Genomic DNA, 20284 nt, shown 5'->3' with positions numbered 1-20284 from the left:
ATTGCATGCAGGGGAGATAGAAAAGGTCTTCCTCGAATGCGTCATCCCGTGTTTCATTTGGGTTGCAGGTGCATGGCATGCAGACGTGCTGGAACAAGTCGCTTTACGCGTCAATAATGATATAGAATTGTGGCTGTGTTTGACTAGTTAATCCTAACGTTTCAGTAAGCCATTTGTTGATATTGAATGATTTTGCTCGGATGAGTTACAGGTGAAAGTCAAAATGATACATATTTGGAGTAGTTCTACCGATGTGTGTGATATACTACTGCAAAGCAGTAAACATTGAGTATAAAACATTAATTTGTTTATATATATTTGGAAATTGGAACGAACTCGCTGCAAGATGATTCTTATGACATCATCGCTAATTAACCAATAGCCTTTGGACTTGTTCCTTCTGCGAATTAATTAAGTTAGGGCCCGTTGTTTAGACTGATTTCTGACTGGAACTCTTACGGGTGATCGTTGGCTGTGTAAAATACAACAATGATCCTGGCTGAATTGGTTCCCGCACTGGATTCCGTTGAAACCGACCGTGTCCTTAGTGAAGACCGCTTCCACGATTTCCATATTCGTCGTTCTATATTAAAATCTTATTGTTACCACTTCCAGCGGCTGCATCTACTAAACAGTGAAGCTTCCTAACACTTGATGTTTGCCTAATGTTCCTTTTTTTTGGAGGGATCTGGTTACCCACATCATTAATAGTAACAAGAGGATGGTATAGAAGCAGACTACATCTTACAAGTTGTAATACCTGATTTTAAGGACAAAATCAGATACGCACCATATGTATGTTTTAGAAGTCAATTCCCACATATAGCTACAAATAAAGGCACTACTACAGAATGAGGCATTGGTCGATGCTCAAAATGGTCAAAAACCTCGGCCTTTTTGCGGCCCGGGGTTAAAGACCCCTTTAGCACCGGCCAGCGCCACGGGCCGAGGCAAACCCTTTAGCACCAGTTTGTGTTACAAACCGGTGCTAAAGGGTCACCCTTTAGCATCGGTTTTTGCCCTGAACCGGTGCTAATGGTCCGGTTTATAGGTCGGATCCTCTCTGCCTATTTGAAACCGAGAGCACCATTCACCATTGTTGTTCTTGGAGCTTCTTCTTCCTTGTTCTTCATTTGTTCTTCATCTCCGACGCCCATCGTTGATCTTCTTCGACTCCGTCATCGTTTCTTCGTGTTTGGAGGTGACTAACTTTTGTGTTTCTTGTCTTTTTCATGTTGTTTTTGGCTTGTGATGTTCCCATTATTTTTAGCTCAAATCCACTTTGTTATTTTGAATCATTCACATGAATTAGTATCCATATATATATATATCATATTTCATGGTTGACCTAGTATTAATGTAGTTTGTAAGAATGAATTATAGTATCTTTTTTGATCTTAGAAAGTAGGATAGTTCAAATTAATTGGTTTGTTAATATCACTTGATTTATTTTTATTACTACATAATGTCCATTGTATCATACATGTTTACTAGTAAATGTGGAATTTATAATTGTTTAAAAATTGAGTATGAATAGTAGATGGCAACCGTGATCGGGTCTTCGGTCTCTCAACGGGTTCAAAAGCGATACCGGCCGGAACTCCCTCTCATTACTTGTGGCAAGTGTGGGCACAAGATTGTGATGGAGTACAAAGTGTCGAAAGAGGGAGTAAACAAGGGTCGTATATTCTACAAGTGTCCGGATCGTAATGTGAGTTATTTTCAGACATTTGCTTATATATGTGCATATTTTTTTTTAAATGATATTAATTAAACTTTTGATTATCTCTTTTAATTTCAGTGGGACGGTACCGGCGGATGTACAGGTTGGTACTGGGATGAAGAATACATTGAACACATTAAGAAATCTTTTGCACAGTTGGTTGAGGCTGAAGGTGGTGAGGCAGTGAGCCGACGAAAGGAGTTCAATGATGTTGATCAAGCGAATGATCTATCTATTATAGTTGGGATCGGACGCGAACTAATTATGTTGCTTAAGTGCATTTTAGTTTTGGTTTTTTTAGTGCTAGTTGCGATTGTATTTGTTGTAGCCAAGCTTTCCTGAATTAATCAACTATGTATCTTAGGCATGTTGTGCAATAAGATGAGAAACTATATGTGTGCATGGTTTTCATAATATATATGTTATATTTAATGCAGATGGTAACACGTAATTGGATGTATAATGCCGATCGGCGCTCCGAAGAGTTCATTAATGGCGTGCACTATTTCTTAAGTGTGGCCGAGACAAATAAGAGGGACGGTTTCATGTGCTGTCCATGTGCCGTGTGCAAGAATTTGACGGAATATTCTAACTCAAGAACTCTTCATTCGCACTTATTAAAGTCTGGTTTCGTACCAAACTATATTTGTTGGACCAAACATGGAAAAAGCGGGATTATAATGGATGAAGGTGAAGAAGAAGAAGAGGAATTGGACCATGCCAATATTATTGCTCAGTACGGTGGCTTCAATGATGTTGCAATGGGGGGAGATAATGAAGAAGAGGTAGCCGCAGAAGATGATCGGGGTGATGATGCTTTTGGTGATGCCATCCGTGATGCACAAAGAGAATGTGAAAGTGATAAAGAGAAAGCCAAGTTCGAGCGCATGCTAGAGGACCACAGGAAATCGCTATATCCCACCGCTGAAGAGGGGCAAAAAAAGCTGGGTACCACACTGGAATTGCTGCAATGGAAGGCAAAGAATGGTACATCTGACAAGGCATTTGGGCAGTTATTGAAGATCATAAAAAAGATGCTTCCGAGGCAACAGATTGCCCACCACTACGTATGAAGCAAAACAGGTTGTCTGCCCTTTGGGATTAGAAATCCAGAAGATACACGCATGTCCTAATGACTGCATCCTCTACCATGGGGAGGAATACGAGAATTTGGATGCATGTCCAGTATGTAAGGCATCACGGTATAAGATTAGGCGAGATGATCCTGGCGATGTTGAGGGTGAAGAACGTCATAGGAAGAAAATTCATACCAAGGTTATGTGGTATGCTCCTATAATACCATGATTAAAACGTCTGTTCAGAAATAAGGACAATGCAAAGTTGTTGCGGTGGCATAAAGAAGACTGTAAGATAGACAATATGCTGAGACACCCTGCCGATGGATCCCAGTGGAGAGCGATAGACAGAGAATTCCCAGATTTTGCAGATGATGCTAGAAACTTGCGATTCGCCTTAAGTACAGATGGTATGAATCCTTTCAGTGAGCAGAGCAGTAGTCACAGCACTTGGCCAGTTACTCTATGTATCTACAACCTTCCTCCATGGCTATGCATGAAGCGGAAGTTTATTATGATGCCGGTGCTTATCCAAGGACTGAAGCAACCTGGCAATGACATAGATGTCTACCTAAAGCCATTAGTTGAGGAACTTCAACTTTTATGGAGCAAACTAGGAGTTCGCGTGTGGGATGAGTACAAACAAGAGCACTTTGACCTGTGAGCATTGCTGTTTGTAACAATTAATGATTGGCCAGCTCTGAGTAATCTTTCAGGCCAGTCAAACAAGGGATATAATGCATGCACACATTGTTATGAAGACCTTGACTGTGTATTTTTGAAAAAATGTCGAAAGGTCGTGTACCTTGGCCACCGTCGGTTTCTTCCTGTGAACCACCCAGTACGAAAGAAAGGCAAGCATTTTAAAGGCAAGGCAGACCACCGGACCAAACCTCTCAATCGAACCGGGGATGATGTACTCGAAATGGTCAAGGATATAAAAGTGGTATTTGGAAAGGGACGAGGCAGCGAACCTATTCCCAAGGATGCTAAGGGACACGTACCCATGTGGAAGAAGAAATCCATATTTTGGGAGCTACCTTACTGGAATGTCCTAGAGGTCCGCAACGCGATCGACGTGATGCATCTGACAAAGAATCTTTGTGTGAACTTGCTCGGATTCATGGGTGTCTACGGGAAGTCTAAGGATTCACTTGAAGCACGACAAGACTTGCAGCGCATGAAAGAATGAGACAACCTGCATCTAGAAAAGACAGATGATGGACGTCATTACTTAAGCCCTGCTAGCTACACTCTGAGCAAAGAAGAGAAGGAAAGCATGTTTGAATGTCTTAGCAGCATCAAGGTCCCATCTGGATTCTCCTCCAATATCAAGGGAATAATTAATGTGCCAAAGAAGAAATTCCTGAACTTGAAGTCCCATGACTGTCACGTTCTAATGACGCAATTGCTGCCGGTGGTTTTAAGAGGAATTTTACCTCCACACGTACGTCTAGCCAACGTAAAGCTATGTGCATTCCTCAATGCAATTTCTCAGAAGGCAATCAATCCAGAGCAACTAGCTACTCTGCAAAATGATGTCGTTCAATGTCTCGTCAGCTTTGAGTTGGTGTTCCCTCCATCCTTCTTCGATATCATGACACACCTCCTAGTTCATCTGATCAAAGAGATTCGTATTCTCGGTCCTGTGTTCCTACACAACATGTTCCCCTTCGAGAGATTCATGGGTGTCCTAAAGAAATATGTTCATAGTCGTTCCCGGCCAGAAAGAAGCATTGCCAAGGGCTACGGAACAGAGGAGGTCATAGAGTTCTGTGTTGACTTTATTCCAGGTCTTGACCTAATTGGCATTCCTGAATCTCGACACAAGGGCAGACTCAGCGGAAAGGGAACACTTGGGAAGAAAACATATATTGGTACGGGAGACGATTACTTCAATAAAGCACACTACACAGTTCTCCAGAACTCCTCATTGGTGGAACCATATGTTGAGGTACACAAAGATTTCCTACGGTCCCAGTGGCCCGGGAAGAATGAAGCTTGGATAATGCGTCAGCACATGGAAACTTTTGGCGATTGGTAGCGCAAAAAATGTCAAGGTGATGAAAATATTGATGAGCAGCTTTATTTGTTGGCCAGGCAACCATCATGGCATGTCCTCACGTACAAAGGGTACGAGATAAATGGTAACACATTTTACACAGTTGGCCAAGATAAAAGGAGCACCAACCAAAATAGTGGTGTACGCGTGGATGCCACGGATCCAAATGGGAACAGACAAACATTTTATGGACGCATAGAAGACATATAGGAACTAGTCTATGCAGCTAATTTTAAAGTTCCTTTGTTCCGGTGCCAATGGGTGAAGATGACCGGAGGTGGGGTAACAGTCGACAAGGAGTATGGGATGACAACCGTGGACCTTAACAATAGTGGGTTCAAAGACGAACCATTCGTCCTTGCTGCAGACGTGAGTCAGGTGTTCTATGTCAAAGATATGTCTACGAAACCAAAGAGAGGAAAAAATGATGACCACTCAATCATCAATGAGCCAAATCGCCACATTGTCCTTTCTGGGAAAAGAAACATTGTCAAAATTGAGGACAAGTCAGACATGTCAGGCAATTACGAAAGGGATGACCGAATTCCGCCCTTCATAGTCAACAAAGACCCAAGCATTCTGTTAAACAATGAGAATACTCCATGGTTACGGTAGGATCATAACCAAGGGTCATACGTCAAGAAGAAGTTCACTGTTGTGTCGGCTCAACATAAAGTCATGTTTAATATTATGTGTTGTAAAATGTACGAATTCTGAGAAATGTACGAATTCTGAGAATTGTATGAAACTATATTTGAGAATTGTGAATTTTGATGAGTGTATCAAACTTTGTATTCATGACTTTTCCATTCAAGACCATCTAGGGTTCCGAAACCGCTGCGTGGCTATGAATTCTCTAAAATTTCAAAATTCAATGGTTCAAACTTTTCCAAATGAAAAGTTGACCATTAGACAAAATGTAGAACTTGATGAGTGTAACAAACTTTGTATTCATAACTTTTCCATTTGGGACAATCTAGGGTTCGGTCAAAGGGTGTTTTTGTAAAAACCAATGCTTTGACTTTGGTCAAACTTGATCAAATGGCCCATTTGATGACTTCAAATGAAAAAATTTTGAATACAAAGTTGCTAGAGATCATCAAGATCTACATTTTATATATTGTCCATTTTTACATTTGGATAATTTTGAGCCAATCCTAATCACATTTCTATAAAGTCCAAGACGAGTTTTGGTCAAATGACAAACTAAATTACTTAAAATGAAAAAATTTTGAACACCAAGTTGTTAGATATCATCAAGATCTAAACTTTTTATATACCCAATTTTTCGATTTGAGAAAGTTTAAGTTAACAATACCCACCAATTCTTGAATCTCACACAAACTATATGAAACTATATGTGTTAATTGTGGATTTTTAACTACACCTTCCCAAAACTTTGTCAAATGCAAAAATGGTCTATATATGAAATGCAGATTTTGATGAGTGGAACAATATTGGTATTCATGACGTTTCCATTCGAGACCATCTAGGGTTCCGAAACCACTGCGTGGCTATGAATTCTCTGAAAATTTAAAATTCAGTGGTTCAAACTTTTCCAAATGAAAAGTTGACCATTAGACAAAATATAGAACCTGATGAGTGTAACAAACTTTGTATTCATGACTTTTCCATTTGGGACAATCTAGGGTTCGGTCAAAGGGTGTTTTTGTAAAAACCAATGCTTTGACTTTGGTCAAACTTGATCAAATGGCCCATTTGATGACTTCAAATGAAAACATTTTGAATACAAAGTTGTTAGAGATCATCAATATCTACATTTTATATATTATCTATTTTTACATTTGGATAATTTTGAGCCAATCCTAATCACATTTTATAAAATCCAAGACGGGTTTTGGTCAAACTTGGTCAAATGACAAACTAAATTACTTAAAATGAAAAAATTTTGAACACCAAGTTGTTAGATATCATCAAGATCTAAACTTTTTATATACACAACTTTTCCATTTGAGAAAGTTTAAGTTAACAATACCCACCAATTCTTGAATCTCACACAAACTATATGAAACTATATATGTGTTAATTGTGGATCTACAACTACACCTTCCCAAAACTTTGTCAAATGCAAAAATAGTCTATATATGAAATGTAGATTTTGATGAGTGGAACAATATTGGTATTCATGACTTTTCCATTCGAGACCATCTAGGGTTCCGAAACCGCTGCGTGGCTATGAATTCTCTGAAATTTCAAAATTCAGTGGTTCAAACTTTTCCAAATGAAAAGTTGACCATTAGACAAAATGTAGAACTTGATGAGTGTAACAAACTTTGTATTCATGACTTTTTCATTTGGGACAATCTAGGATTCGGTCAAAGGGTGTGTTCATCAAGATATATATTTTTATATGATAAATAGATTTTTTATTTGATGAAAACAATACCCTACTAGCATTCGAGTAATAAATAACAAAAATAAAAAGTTTAACATCAATATGATGCGAAAATAGATTTCCAGTTGATTGGATATAGTTTTTGTAAATTTATTGGAATAATATATTTTTGCATTAACAAAATACAAAACATTTCTTACAAAATCATTGCAAATTATAAAAATACAGTAAAATATTTAAGGTTAAAAATTTTCATTTGTACATTACAAAAAGTTACAATATATGTCACTGTTTAAAAAATATTATGCAAAATATTTAATTTACTATACAATTTATAATATAAACTGTATATATAAACAATTGAAAAACCCTAAACTAAAAAACAGGGCCAAAGCACCGGCCTATAGTGGGAACCGATGCTAAAAGGTCCTGAAAATTTCAGGAGCCCGCCCTAGCGCGCTCAGGACCCTTTAGCACCGGTCCGTGACTCGCACCGTTGCTAAAGGGTCCCTTTAGCACCGGCTGGTAACACGAGCCGGTGCTAAAGGGTCACCCTTTAACACCGGCTCGTGTTACCAGCCGGTGTTAAAGACCCTTTAGCACCGGTTCCAGCCACGGACCGGTGCTAAAGGGTCCGCCCCTATATAAGCCGCGGGCGCCTTGGATCTGAGCAGTTACCTTCGTCTTCGTCTCCAGCGCCGCGACGTTCGTCGTCTTCACCGCAGTCGCGCCGTTTCAACTCCCAGCGCCGCCTCGTCCTTCTTCCAGCACCGCCGCGGCCTCCACCAGTGTCGCCGCGGCCCTCCACCAGCTCCGCCGCGGCCCTCCACCAGCGCCGCCGCCGAAGAGAACACCACCAGCGCCGGCCAACCGTCGTCATCGATCTCCTCCCGGCTGTGTGCTATGTATAGATCGAGAACGCCATGCATCTCTCCATTGATTAATTAAGTATACTAAAAAAATAAAAGAATGTTATTATATTTATATACACTAGACCAGAAATATATATATACATATATACACACATATATATATATAACATATATATGTATATTATATATATATATATGTATATTATATATATATGTATGTATATATTGTATATATATGTATACATATATATATATATATATATGGTGTTTTGATTTGTAGTATTATTTTTTTAATATATTATTCTAGTATATTATGAATTATAGTTTTTTGTATGTATGTATTTGTGGTGACCTGTTATAAATTATACTATGCTAATATATATTTGTAATATATTAATTTTATTCTTGTATTATTTTGTAGTATTATTTTTTTAATATATTATTTGTAGTAGTATTTTTTAGTATATATTTGTTGTATATTATTCTTGTATCATATTTTATTTTCTAGTGTTTTGTATATATTATTGTTTGTACTATTATTCTAGTATTGTTTTTTAGTATATTATTCTAATGTATTACTTGGCTTAAAAGATTCTAGTATTATTTTTAGAGCACTCCAACACTTTTATTTGTAGTAGTACTAGTAGTAGTATATAAGTCTCTAATATATATTCTAGTAGTGTTTAGCTACCAAATTTATTCTAGTAGGGTTTTGTATATATTATGGTTTGTACTATATTATTCTAGTATTGTTTTTTATTCTAATGTATTACTTGGCTTAAAAGTGTCTAGTATTATTTTTAGAGCACTCCAACACTTTCATTTGTAGTAGTACTAGTAGTAGTATATAAGTCTCTAATATATATTCTAGTAGTGTTTTGTATATGTTATTGTTTGTACTATTATTCTAATATTATTTGTTTAGTATATTATTCTAGTATATTATGAATTCTAGTGTTTTAGTATATTATGAATTCTAGTGTTATTGTTAGTATTATTTTTTTAGTATATTATTCTAGTGTATTTCTTATCTTATATAGAATATATATATGTATGGTTGTAGATATAGAAATGGCTGACCGTGCTCATGATGATCCTGATTATATGGAAGATGCCATTCAAAATATGATCGACGACGGTAGTCAGTACTTTATTGAATACCACGAGATCATGCAAGGCAATCCGACTGAGCAACAAGAGGGTAATGCGCCTGAGCAACAACTTGTCGTGCAACAAGAAGAAAATACTGGCGAGGTATGTAAATGTAAACATATATAATTAATGCATCTCTTACATTAGGTTTTAGACTTACTTGGTTATTAATTTAGTATTTTTGTTTCTATATCTACGTGTAGCCTTCTGGATCGACCTCTACGGGGAGAAGTGTACCTCCACGAGGGCCAAAGAAGCCGTTGGACGGTTGCTATGTAATCTCTGAGTTTGAGATAGCTACAGACAGACCACATGGTCAACATGCAAATAAATATGTTAGTCACTGTGGATATCTTGTGAGAGATCAAATACCGATCAGTGCTCGTGAATGGAGAGAGAAGCGAGGTGCTCCTGAGATCAGTTTTGTCTCTGATCGTGACAAGGAGTTAGTTTGGAAAGCCGTCACAGACGTTTTTACCTTCGACACCAACGATGAAGAGTTGAAGGTGCGAATTTATGACTGGACTATGAAGAAGATGGCAGTACTCTTCCAGAATTGGAAGAAGACTTTGTACAATAAATATGTCAAGAAAAACGAGACTCCAAATTTCAACCTCAAGCAATATGTAAAGCTGAGGGCCTTCTAGAATGACTTTGTGCAGTACAAAACATCAGAAGATGGCGAGGAACGAGCCATTAGAAACAAAGAGAATGCAAGTAAAAAGACATACCACCATCATATGGGATTAGGTGGTTATAAGAGTGCTGTTCCCAAGTGGGACCGAATGGAACAGGAGATGCTTGCTAGGGGGGTCACACCCGAGACAATAGCAAAGAATTGGAGCGAGCGCTCCAAGCATTGGTTCTACGGTCATGGGGGAAGCATGGACCCAGACACCGGGGCGCTAGTTTGGGGCCAAGAAATATCTAGAGTAGCAGAGAGACTAGTCCATGCACGAGAGGCGGTTCAGTCTGGTGAGTGCAGGCCTAGCAGGGAGAAGGATGAACTCACCTATGCGCTTGAAAATCCTGAGCACGGTGGGCGTACGAGAGGCTATGGGGCAGTTCCGTGGCTGCAATCATTCCAAGCCGATCAAGATACCTACAGAAGCCGCCAGAGAAAGAAGGATGAGGAGGCAGAGCGGATCCGCCGCCTGGAAGCCTTTGTTCTGCAGTTCAGAAGAGCACGAGAAAGCTCGTGAAGAATGGATGCAGGCGGAGATTCAAAGGCAAGTGCAAGCAACACTTAGTCAAATGACGAAAGGGCAAGGTACATCACAGCCTGAGGTCAACGTTAGCCCCCCAGGCCAGTTGAAAAGCAGCTGCGCATCCACGGAAGTACCAACCATTCAGGATGACACGAAGCTACACTTCCCCGTGGATGATGTCACAGAGGCTTTTACTACCTGTGAGCTGCATGTACTAGATTGGAATGCAACAAAAAAGGTGGCTATCGCTGTTGTCAACCCTATCGACCGAACGAGAACTCCAAGAATCCATAATCGACCAGTACCTGGTGGATATGCTAGTGTCTCGGTTGATAGGGTTGAGAAAGATTGTGGCAATGTGCCTCTAGACATAGAAGGGGGAGACGGAGAGAAGACCTTAGGTGAAGCTGAGAAGACATTTATTTGTTGGCGCAAGCGCTTCATAATTATTCCTCAACATAGGTTTGTGTGTGATTTTACTTCTTATATTATTTATTATGTATTGAAATTAAAAAAAAAGTTTGCTCACAAAACTTGTAATTGTTTTCTTTGCAGGGACTCCTCCAACCTAAGTCCAGTTCTCTCCCCAGCGCATCATAGTGTTGCGAGCGGTGACAATGCTGGATCTCCTCCAACACCTGCGGCGGCCACACCGACCCCGCCACCGCCTCCACCACGGTCTCCACCTCCTCCACCGAGGTCTCCAACTCCTCCACCACGTTCTCCAATGCCGAAAAGATCGGCCCCACCACCTCCACCGCCTGCACCGCCCTCTCCAAAGAGTGCAAGGTCGGTCCCCTCGCCTCCAAAGCGAGGTAGTCAGAAGCGGTCTGCCCAAGAACGACCGAAGTCATCGGTCCCACCTACAAAGAAGGCTGCCTCAGCAAAGAGAGCTAAGACACCAGAAAAATTACCTTACGAAAAGAGTGAAGAGAAGGTAATTGCTGCATCCAAAGCTGAGGTAAAATAATTTTTTGATAAATTGAAGGAGGATAGAAAAAAACGGCTTAACCTAGAAAAGTTGTACTTTTATGTAAAGCCATCGGAACTGAGGCAGAAGGTGGCGGACGAGCAAAAGAAGCAACGCGAAGCTCAGAAAAAGCCAACACTTTCGAACTATGAGCGGTCTCTGGTCAAGTCTTCACAGCCTAAGAAGAGAGTAGGAAAGAGGGTCCCACAGCTCGGAGAAGTATCAAAACCGGTGCCCCCTTTGATAGTGCCAAATCAATACGGCTCAAATAAAGACTTGATGCCAAAGAAATCCTTAGCGTTGTCTGAGCTAGACTCGCTTGAGCGTTACTTTGGATAGAGTGGTTTCAATATGGAAGAAATTGCCGCCATTCTTGGATGCCAAACATTTGAAAAAGCCGAGGAAGTTGATCAATGGAGGGTAAGATATGAACCGGGTAGGAGTCTATTCGACCCTCAGCGTTTACACGAGCTCGGCACACAAATGTTTGCAATAAACAAATGGTGCATTGAGGCGTCTAAAAGTGGAGAGAATTGGATTTCTGTTCGTATTAGACAACATCACTACTTCCGTGGAGATGACCTCATATACGTGCAGTTCGAAGAAGTGCACCAATTATGTCACTTCAACGCTCTCGACAAATCTCTTGTCAGCTGCTTTTGTCTGTAAGTATTTTTTCTTTTTATTATACTTCTAACTTCTTTAATTACATGTATATAATCCTTACATATTTAGGATTTGTATGTATATATGCAGGCACCAAATGAGAGAGCTCAGAATTAGAAATGACAATAATATTGGGTTCGTTGACCCTTATATTGTTTTCAAAGCTCCGCAGGCAGTGTGGACAGCAGCTCATGAGACAGAAGTCTGCACCAATCTTATGAGGTTCTTTGTGAACCAAAAAGAAAAACAAAAAATACTCTTCTCCTTCAACTTTGAGTGAGTTATATAGTTATTAAGTGCATGCATATTTTATTTTAATAATTATTACTCGAGACAAGTTTTATATAGTTATATATAGGCCTGACTATATATATGTGTGTAAACAGTTTTCACTGGATACTCATGGTCATTGAAATTTCCAAGAACCGGTTGATTATCTTTAACTCAATGAGAAAACCACAAGAAAATTATCAACAAATGGTAAACATTATTCAAAGGTACGTAATGTCGATCTTAGCTAGAAGAATATCATAATATGACTCTGTAATTATTAGTTCACGATCCACAATGGCTGTGTGTAGGGTTTGGGAGATTCATTGACCGTGAACATCTCAGTGGATGTAAAGCGCCGCTTAACATAATACATCCACAAGTAAGTTCTACTAGCTAGCAAACTTTCGCTAACTTTTAGCCTTCTTATTGTTGTGGTCGTGAATATTTTTTATATATATATCGTACAGTGGTGTTTAAGACAAGAAGGGGGAAACAATCTATGTGCATATTACGTGTGCAAATTCATGATGGCACAAGTCAATCAAACACCCACAGAGACGCTCAGAGTACGTTACATGTCTCTTTTCATTATCTCCTAAATTATATTGAATAACTTAGATAACTAATACCTTTTTTATTTATTTCAAATTAAAGACGGAATGGTTGAGGGAAAAGGTCATGCAAAAAGACCGAATCAAAGCTATCCAAGAGACGATAGCAGGATTTCTCTGCCAGCAAGTGATCAATCCAAACGGCGAGTTTCACTTCAACGGCAACGAAACTCTTATTCCAAACAACGATGATCATTTGTATCGTTTTTAGACATTGGAAGAAAAAACTCTATGTATATATGTGTTATGAATTTTGTACTTATAAAACTATATATATATAAAGCTTTTTACATATCTATTTAATTTTTGATGTGGCCTATTCATTTTATTATAGGCAAAGCTTAATTATAAAGCTAAGCCTATAATTTTTATTTATATATGCTTAATATGCGTGTAATATAAATATATTATTGTATCAGTAAAAATATATATTGAAAAACCTATTATTATTATATAAAAACAATAAACAGAACCGAAGAATTGAAAAAAAAGAAACCTTTAACATCGGTTGATAATACCAACCGGTGTTAAAGGGTCCTGCAACGTGGCAGCCCTGGCAGGACCTTTTAACACCGGTTGGTATTACCAACCAGTGTTAAAGGGGGGGCTTTAGCCCCGGTTCCCCGAACTGGGACTAAAGGGTGGGCCTTTAGTCCCGGAAGGGCAGCACCGGCTCGGGAACCGGGGCAACAGGCTCTTCCCGACCGGTGCTAATGCCCGATCATGCAGCAGTGAGGGTATTATCAAAAGACAAGGCATAAATATATAACGTACTTAGTATAAAAGAGATAACCTTTGATAGCAAACAACGGATAAATAACTCCAACTTCGGATATTAACTTCACTCTATAGGATCCAACTTACTGGTTGATCACAAGCCTAAAACACCTCCTGATGTATGGGAGAATAGCAAGAGTGAGTCCATGTCAAACTCCACAAGTATAGCAACTAGATTATATAGATCCCACAATCTCATGATCAATGTGACATAAATAATGTAGAGCATTAAACAATAAATAATGAGCATATTAACACACAAGAATCATCACCCTTAATGTAGATGTCCCCAAGGCCGCTCCTGACCGTGAGCTCGGCTAGTATACTAGTTTTTAACACTCTACAGAGGTTGCACATCTTTACCCATGAGTCATGATTTACCTTTTTCCTCGAGGTGATCAGCCTCTTAACCCACTACCAAGAAAGGTCGGCAGGGATCACTATGAAGTCTTTCAAAGGTTCGTCTAACAAGTTAGGGCCGCTTGGTTTCATTAGTCAGTCCGTGTGATCCACCCGCAGGAATCCACGGTCTGCTATTTCCCCAATTGCGCCACACGGGTAACCGCTAACGAGCTAGAAAAATTACTCATACTTAACTAAAGCCAGAGCCATTACAGCCCTTATGGTTGCACTGTTATCCCGGGTGATCACATACAGATAAATCATCAAGTTGCTAAAAAGTCATTTTTATCGTTTATTACTTAACATTAATCTATCCATAGGATCATGGTCACAGAAATAAAATTCAAATGCTATACTTGCCTTCATCCAAATGCTCATGTTGATCCTGATGGTCTTACTAGTTGTCCAAGGCTTTGATCTCAATCACTGAAGTACTCTGGTTTACCACGAATTGTTTACTGTCTAAATCCGATCATCGATCATCAACACACGAACAATCGGAGACAACATACACGAAGCAAACAAGGCTACAATTAAAACAGTACACCAACCATATAAAAACACTACGAAAGGTTTCTAAAATGATTCTACGCATCGCTACAATCTCACAGACGTAAAGATCACGAAAATCAGAGTTAAAACGTAGAAGTTATGAATTTTCTAAGTTTTTCTATAGAAGAATAATTAATTAAATAGTATCACGAAAATAAAAAGTTTCAAACTTGAAAAATAAAGTTAATAACATATAGTTTACGTGAAAACGAATCTAACGCAATTTGAATGGGTTAAAACGGAGTTAAAAAGAATATTTTATGAGCTAAACAAAATCAGTGGCAAACTTGTAATTATAGAAAACGTATTTTTAATCTAAACTGAGCTGTTTACGTTTTCCAAACTGAAAGGCAAAGTGATTTGAGCGCACTTTGGTGGACAGGAAGCAGGTTCACCGGCAGCGACATTTTCTTGGAGCTACAGCAACGCCGGAGCAGCTGACCGCTCGTAGATGTCGTGTATAGGCGAGATGATGGCGATCACATTGTAGAGAAGAAAATATAATTTTGTTTTACTACCTTAGGAATTCTCAAATTAGAGACTTCTTATATGGTAGTCTTTGGTGTGCTTTGACTAAGGGGTTGGTACATATATATATATATATATATATAGGGAGAGAAACTCCCCACCTCTACGTCAACTAATTGATTTGCAACCTTCATCTTTACTAATAGGCCTAATTAATTATTAAAGCCCATTAGTAAAAAAACATTTGACCTTTGAACCATGATGACGTTGGGTTAGAGTAAAATGAAGGATTTATTATTTTCGAAATTAATTAATTTTGTAGACAAAATAATACTAGAAAAGTCTAGAATTATTATTTAAAGCGCGAAAAAATACTTTGGAAGCTCCAAAAATTTAGAGAAAATTATCAGAGACATTACGGAATATGAAGAACCCAAATAAAGTATTTGGAGCTCATGATGAGATAATTTGGGGCATCTAAAAATTAGATTTATGCTCATAGAAAAGACTAGATAAATACCCGAGAAGTTTGTAGAGATTGCTTGATGGATGAGAAACTTAAACGAGTGACTTAGGTTTGAAAGTTCTGAGTGACCGAAATCTTGAGCTAAGAGACAAGGAATTTGATTGTAGAAAAAGATAAATACGTGGCGAAAAAGGAAGATCGATCTACTAAACGTATTTTAAATATTTTTCTTACTATCAACACACAAAGGAGCAATAAGCAGACATCACCCGAAATCATATGCACCAGCATGTATACACAACCATGTTGCTAAGCCTTATGATAAACTTTAATCTAATGAAAAATATTATTTTTCCTATATTTTGGTGAACACAAAAAATACAAAACTAAATCAATTTTCATCTATTTTGAAAGGAGCAAATTTTAGGGTGTTACACAAGTGCGAGTGACGCTATCCCTAGAAATAAAAAAGTATAAAAAACTAATGAGCTCTAAAAATAAAAAAGTATTAAAAAGTAATGAGGATTAATTAACAAACTACAAAAAGAGATAGATTGTAACGTCCCTAGGATAATGGCTAAGGCTCACTCTAAACGTTGAATGAACCTCACCTACTAATTAACTCTCTTGCATTTTCGTCCTCGCTTCGTGCAAAAGGATCGATCCGGAGTTAACAACCGCCCAAGTTCAGACTTTTAACTTGGTTTAGCTCTTCTTTAACTTCTAATGTGGTACTAAAGTTTGATCGCTACAGTACCACGCAAACTCACCCTAGCCCACAACCGTTGTAGTATTGGGCCTCGTTTCATTGGATCTCACATACTCCCCCAATTTAGGAAATTTGAAATCCTCATCGAACGCTGAACCAAGGACTGACTCTCTTGGCCACGGCCGACTCTCTTGGCCACGTTCATATTTTCAGTGTCATGCCCTCACAAGAACCTGTCCAACCTCCGAGACCATATGTAACCGTGAAACCACGAGAGTTGGCTTTGATTACCATTTGTAATGCATCGACCTAGGATGACGGCTAAGGCTCACTCGACACGTTGAATGAACCACACCTGCTAATTAACTCTCTTGCGCTTTTATCCTTGCTTCATGCAAAAGGATCGATCCGGAGTTAAACAGCCTCCTAGGTTCAGGCTTTTAACCTGGTTCAACTCTTCTTCAACTTCCAATGTGGTACTAAAGTTTGGTCGCTATAGTACCACGCAAACTCAGCCTAGCCCACAGACGCTATAGTATTGGGTCTCATTTCATTAGATCTCACATACTCTTCCATTTAGGAAATTTGACATCCTCATCGAACCCTGAACCAAGAACCAACTCTCTTGGCCACGTTCGTACTCTCTTGGCCAGTTCGTATTTCAAGTTCCGCGGCCCAAATGTCATGCCTTCATAGGAACCTATCTAGGCTTCCAGACCATACGTAACCATGAAACCATGAGAGTTGGCTTTGATTACCATTTAAAATGCATCGACCCGGGATGACGGTTAGGCTCACTCTACACGTTGAATGAATCACACTTGCTAATTAACTCTCTTGCACTTTCGTCCTTTTGCACAAAAGAATCAAATTGGAGTTAACAGCCTCCCAGGTCTAGGCTTTTAACTTGGTTCAACTCTTCTTCAACTTCCAATGTTGTACTAAAGTTTGGTCGCTATAGTATCACGCAAACTTAGCCTAGCCCACAGCCGCTACAATATTGGGCCTCATTCCATTGGGTCTCACACATATTTTCAAAAGGTGGATGAGATTAATTCGAGGATTACTCCAACTAAACCCCTTATAAACAACTTAGTTGATCCACAAAGCTTAAACAAATGATGTGGAGTAAAATTCGGCATCTATTAGGGTAACCATAGCAAGCATGGCAACAAGACTCTAAGGATCCACTCCTTCATTCTATTCTCTTCCCCTTCTCTTCTCTACCTCATGGTGATTATTGCCGCAACAACCATCATGCCATTATGATATACACCAAACACGACATAGTTATCATATACAATCCGGGGAATTATGAAATTTAAAGAGCAGAACAGAAAGAAAAGACGATGCCTAACCGGTTTCGGGAAGGCTTCTTCTCTACGTGTGAAACAATGAGTCGACGGCTAGTTACTATAGCTCCATTATTACTATAGCGTGGCTTTCTTTTATATGCTAATCCATTCCATAAACATAACTACTCCCTCCATCCTAAAAAAATGATGTTATGGAGAATCGTGCTACTGCTCAAACTTTATTAAATTTGACTAGCTTTTGTAAAAAATATTATCAACATTTGTATCACTAAAAAATGATTATGAAAGTATATTTTGCAAATTTTTTATATATAGTTGATCAAATTCAACAATATTTGATTTTTTGAGAAATGAGAAAAATGAGACAATCAATCACCTTTTTCGATTATCAATTTGTCCAAAGATGCTGGAGCAAGTTATCTATTACCTGGGTCAATGATGATGTGCTACATTGAAAGATTGCTTGTACCCACCATCGCTCGGCCCTTCCTTTCTTCATGGAAATCTTTCAGATTGCGGCCTGGGAGTTGTGGAAGATGAGGAACAGGCTGGTTTTTGACGGCGTCCAAGCCTCGTTAAGCAGATCGTTGCAAAATTTCAAGGAAGAAGCCTCTCTTCAATCCATTAGAATCAAAGATGTAGATATATCAGTTGTCTTGAACTGGATAAACTCTCTGTAATTTTCTTTTTGTTCTTAGCTGTTGCTGTTGTAGCCCCTCTCCTGCTTTTGGTTCTGTCTCCCCCCACTTAAGTATTCTCTTGTATCTGTACTGTGCTCTTGTTTTATAAAAGTGTTTTCTGTACCGTGGAGACCTCCCCCACGGTCTTTTGCATAAAAAAAAATGAGAATGACATTCTTTGCGGGACGGATAGAGTATATCATCTAAGCTACGATTAGTGCATATCATTGTTCAACGAAATGTACTCGTGACAAGATCTACACATCTAAATCATCCATCTGAGCAATGGATAGAATTCTTTTTGCAACTCATTCAAACTCACATTCAACCTTTTGTCGTGAGTGCTTTCCCATACACAAAGCATATTTATTGTTTATGTATTCTGGGTGTTACAACCTAGTCCACAAATGTCAGTACTCTATCCACTTGATTACATTTGGGGAATGTCTTCTACATGATATTGTACTGCTACTCGTAGTGATGCATGGTTGTATGCCATGCATGCAGACCACAACCGCTTCTTCAAAATAACCCCTCTATGCCTCTTCTAGAAGTTATTCACTAAATGTCTTATACACTCCTTGTGTTCCACTCCATTTGAAAAAACTAATGTCACTGCACTATAAATGCCCTCACTGCATATGTGGATGTCACAAGGCCATAGGGTGAGGCTATGGTAGTCTTAAGCTTCTCAAGATATCACTTTGTCTGTAGACTTTGACTCAAATACACCATAGGCTACTAGAAAAAGCCAGTTATGGCCTTCAACTGCTAATGAAACTAATGCCATTTGATCGCTCCACTGTCCTATCAAAACAATAGAATGGAGTCCGCACCTAAGAATGGCCTAAACCATTGAGAAACCCTTCTACACAGCTTCTCAATGCAAGAAACATTTTAGTAAACCTCATCTTCTTGCCAACAAGAGCATACTCTACATCCATTATGCTCCTAGGGTTTTTGTTAGGCTAAATGGGCTTGGGCCTATATTTCCAAAGTCAGGACATATAAGGATCAATCTCTAGAAATTAATTTCTAGAGGCTGGCCTCTTATGGAGGCTACCTCTGAAAATAGAATTATTTTTAGAGGCATGCATCGTCCTAAGCTTGTGTTTGGTTTCAGGACGAGATAGGATCTATCAAAATGAATATGCAAGATCACAAATGACACCAGATAGAAATGATACTAGTTGACAAGGTTCCCTGAAGCCTACATCCATGTACATGAATACATGCGCTCGACAAAAAACATCACTCTATCAAATAGGACTCAAAGTCATTCTAATGTACCTGGCCTTGTGTGTCGTGTGTAGTCTATTTCAAACATATTCTAACAGTGTTCCAAAAGATGCCCCCCAATTTGTTGACTCCAAACATGTTAGGAAAGTCCTAGGGCTGTCCATGGAGTTACCAAAGGGGAGCATAACCGTTGAGAAGGGCTGCAATGAGCATTCTAAGAGCATAGAGAACTCTGATATATATCTTTGTAAAATGTCGACAACTCATCATTGCATTGGGGGCAGCGTTTGCATCTTCTAGCAAACATCCCATAGCAAAATTTTAGTTGCATAATCTTGTTTCCCAATACAAAACCAGCTGAGTTTTTGATTTATAACATAATCAATGCAGCAAAGTATCAAGATGAGAATTGTATCTAAGAGGGATTACAATGGAAACATTAGGTGCTTGGACTGATCTTCTTACATGTGTGCAAAGTTATTTAGCTTGGTGGCTGGTGAGCAACCAATCGCCGGATTAGAGTAGAAGGTGGCACATACTTCATATATAGGATGGTACTCAAACAAGATTTGTTTTCACATAGGAAACGAATGGAAGATATTGTTTTCCATAAGAAAGTACAGAATCGTATCCAAAAACCAACATAATTTTTTAAAGAATAGAACACAACTAAAGAATCAAATAGAATGCTCAATGCGTACATATA

The sequence above is a fragment of the Sorghum bicolor genome, chromosome 4 (assembly GCF_000003195.3).
Source record: "Sorghum bicolor cultivar BTx623 chromosome 4, Sorghum_bicolor_NCBIv3, whole genome shotgun sequence".
In the NCBI taxonomy this organism is placed as follows: domain Eukaryota; kingdom Viridiplantae; phylum Streptophyta; class Magnoliopsida; order Poales; family Poaceae; genus Sorghum; species Sorghum bicolor.
The sequence above is the reverse complement of the archived record's forward strand: the minus strand, read 5'-3'. Positions refer to the sequence as shown.